The 2,960-nt window shown below is 39.5% G+C and overlaps 1 pseudogene; it reads right to left on the reverse strand.

Moving 5' to 3' along the window:
- Positions 1 to 934: 934 nt before the first annotated feature.
- On the reverse strand, positions 935 to 1,346 carry LOC130855913 (protein BEX1-like; annotated as a pseudogene).
- Positions 1,347 to 2,960: the final 1,614 nt, after the last annotated feature.

A 2,960-nucleotide genomic window follows, 5' to 3' on the forward strand; every position in this document is an offset into this window, starting at 1 on the left:
GAGCAGAGGCAGCCACCTCGTCACCAAGGGGAGCTAGCCCTAAGATGACTGATATGCTGAGGATGGCAGAGCAGAAAGGGAAATTGCCAGGGTTCTGGGTGATGTTGTTGAGTTGCTGAATTAACCAATTTCGGAAACTTTCTGCCTTGGATTTCTAGTTATATGAGGCAGTAATTCTTATTTATTTGTTTATTTTTTTATCTTTGGAAGTAGTTCTTTTATTCTGTTTCCACTCGTTACTTGATGCCCCTCAACGGAAGCAGTGAGGACAACCCAACTTCTCTTGTGAGTTTAAGATTGTTACCTTCTCCTGCCCCCTTAATGAATCTGCTTCTTCCCTCTCCTCTATCCTCTTCCCAGCCCATGACTTTGGTTATCTTCTGAAGTATGGGGAAACTCAATATGTAAATAGGTACCGGAGTTGCTTACCAATGGCTTTTTGGCTTAAGAGCTGATTATTTTCTTCATTTGTTTCTGGTTTATCAGTGTGCAGCCAACTCATCTTTTTTTTTTTTTTTAATTAATTTTTTAAATTTAAGTATAGTTGATTTACAATATCGTGTTAGTTTTGGGTATACAGTACTGTGTTTCAGATTCTTTTCCCTTATAGGGTATTATGAAATATTGAATATAGTTCCCTGTGTTATACAGTAGGTCCTTGTTGGTCTTTATTTATTTATTTACTTTTTAAAACTACTTTACTAACTTCACAATATATAATGAACATCTCTCCGTGCAATAGGTAAAACTCTCCTGCCGACAGAAACTTACAGATTGGGTCAAAAACACAACGTTCAATTACAAGCTGGTAATAGGAGACACAAGAGACGAGTAACACCAAAAGGTTTACAAAAGGTACAAAAGGTATTTCAGGAACATGTAAGTTTAGGAAGTAGGTGTGTCTCCTTATTAACTTCAGGGAAAAGATCAGGATTCAAGGCATAAGGCAAAACTTATCACGATGGTCATGGTGGGGGGGGTCAGGGGGTCGTTGCTAACTGCCCGCAGACTGTGACTCAACTGCTTTTCCCGCAACTTCTCCATCAGCTGCCTCACCTCCTCCCCAGTCCTTTCCATATTCTCCTCTCGCACCCTTGCCTGTGGCTCTCCAAGTCTCCAAGCCATGTCTCATCTCTACTACAGCATGGGCTGCCTAACATGAAACTGCCTACAATCTCCTCTAGGTACACAGTATTCACCAGCTTCCAAAGGGAGGGCCAAAGGCTCTCCTTTATTAGCATCTTATTCCTTTTCATCTTTTTTTTTTTTTTCTTTTCATTCTCCTGGTTGGCATTTTCCCTGCTGAGATTTTTTACTGCCTGTTTCTCTTTGGATGACATTGCTCCTGGTCCTCTCCTTGCTGTCTCCTGCTCCTCAGGGGGATTCTCACTGTGACACTTAAACCTGCAGAACTGCAGAGGGTTGGGGTTGGGGCAGGGGGCTGCTGCAGCCAGGCGCTCGGCCCCTTCCCAGCCCCTTATTTATCCTGAAGCTAGTTGAGCTGGCGTCGGCGTCTTCTGTTACGTGCAGCTTAAAGCTTTCTGATACAACCCAGCACTTAAATCTCCCACTCTAAGCTATGTGAAGTTTTGAATATGTTGTGTTCTTTACATATAGACATCAGATATGAAAATCTTATCATTTTCATGGAGAAAGATATTAGAAAACTTTTTTCCCCCAGATTAAAAGCAGATGTAGAAATATATATTTATAACGTTAAATGAAATGCAAAAGTTTTCACCACGATTCGACTTCAGGCAGGCTAAGTCACTTGTTTTTTGTGGTAATGATTTTTCAAAATGCATGGAAAGGTTTTGCTTCTTTGTGACACTAAAGTCAAAGATGATTCTGATATTTTCATTTGGTGCTTACTTAGTGTAAAAGAGCATAAAGAGCATACCTGCCTTTTTTTTTTTTTTTCTCATTCTTCTCCTGTCAGTTGGGAGTATGATATAAAATAAGACCCTTCCGTGTAGCACTTGAGAACCTGCAAATTCATACTAAATTTACCTCTCCCACCCCATTTCTCACTTTATCTGTTGGTTTTTCCTCTGTGCCAGCAAGCCTGAATCAATGTCCTTCCCACCTGTGCCTCCCCGTGTCCTTGCTGCTTTGTTCACCTCCCATTGTTACTGCCTTCTCTTTGCAAGGCATGGCTTATCCTGTGTTTGAAGTCCAAATTCTGCCCCTCTTATCTCAAATTCCATCTTCCCTGTGAAGTTTTCCACGCTATCCCCTTTCCCTGCTCTCAACTCAGCAGGCAGTAGTACTCCTTATTCTGAACTCTGGTGGCATTTTATCTTTGCCTCTTTAATAAATTGCTGCCTTGTATTTATGTTTATTTTTTTTAACATATTTTTCTTCTGGCTACTTTCTCTTGCTTTTTAAATATTTCTAAATTTGTAAGTATGACTTTAAAAATGGAAATCCCTAAATGATCTTGAATTTCCTGACTACCCTCTCACCTCCTTAATGGAATCTTCATGTTTGCTATATTTTTATAACTCTCCAATAGTGTTAGCACCAACACTGAGCCTTGCCCAAAGTGTTTGTAGAATAAATATATTGAATATTTTGTCATATTTTCCCTAATGCTTTTACAGCTTGCTTGTTTGTACTTGTATCAACTCAACTAGCCATCAATAAATCTCCAGAATGATCTCTCAGAGTTGAAAAGCAAGGAGTCAGTCACACTCCATATTTCTTCAAAAAGGGAAGGATTTCAATAGTGCCAGGTAGTGTTGGTCAGAGTAACTATAGCTACTATTCTTGCTAGCCATGGTTGAATTCAATAATTAAAAGTCGAATTTCTTTCTGAATCATTTCCCACCTCTGTGTCCCATTTGCTCCTAGGACATCATAGCAGAACAATAAGACTCTAAGAAATACATCTATTAAATCAATTAGCTTTATGGGGAGTAGTAGGTTATAATTACTTGCCTTACAGTAGACTGATCATA

Source organism: Hippopotamus amphibius, chromosome 6, assembly GCF_030028045.1.
Source record: "Hippopotamus amphibius kiboko isolate mHipAmp2 chromosome 6, mHipAmp2.hap2, whole genome shotgun sequence".
Lineage (NCBI taxonomy): Eukaryota > Metazoa > Chordata > Mammalia > Artiodactyla > Hippopotamidae > Hippopotamus > Hippopotamus amphibius.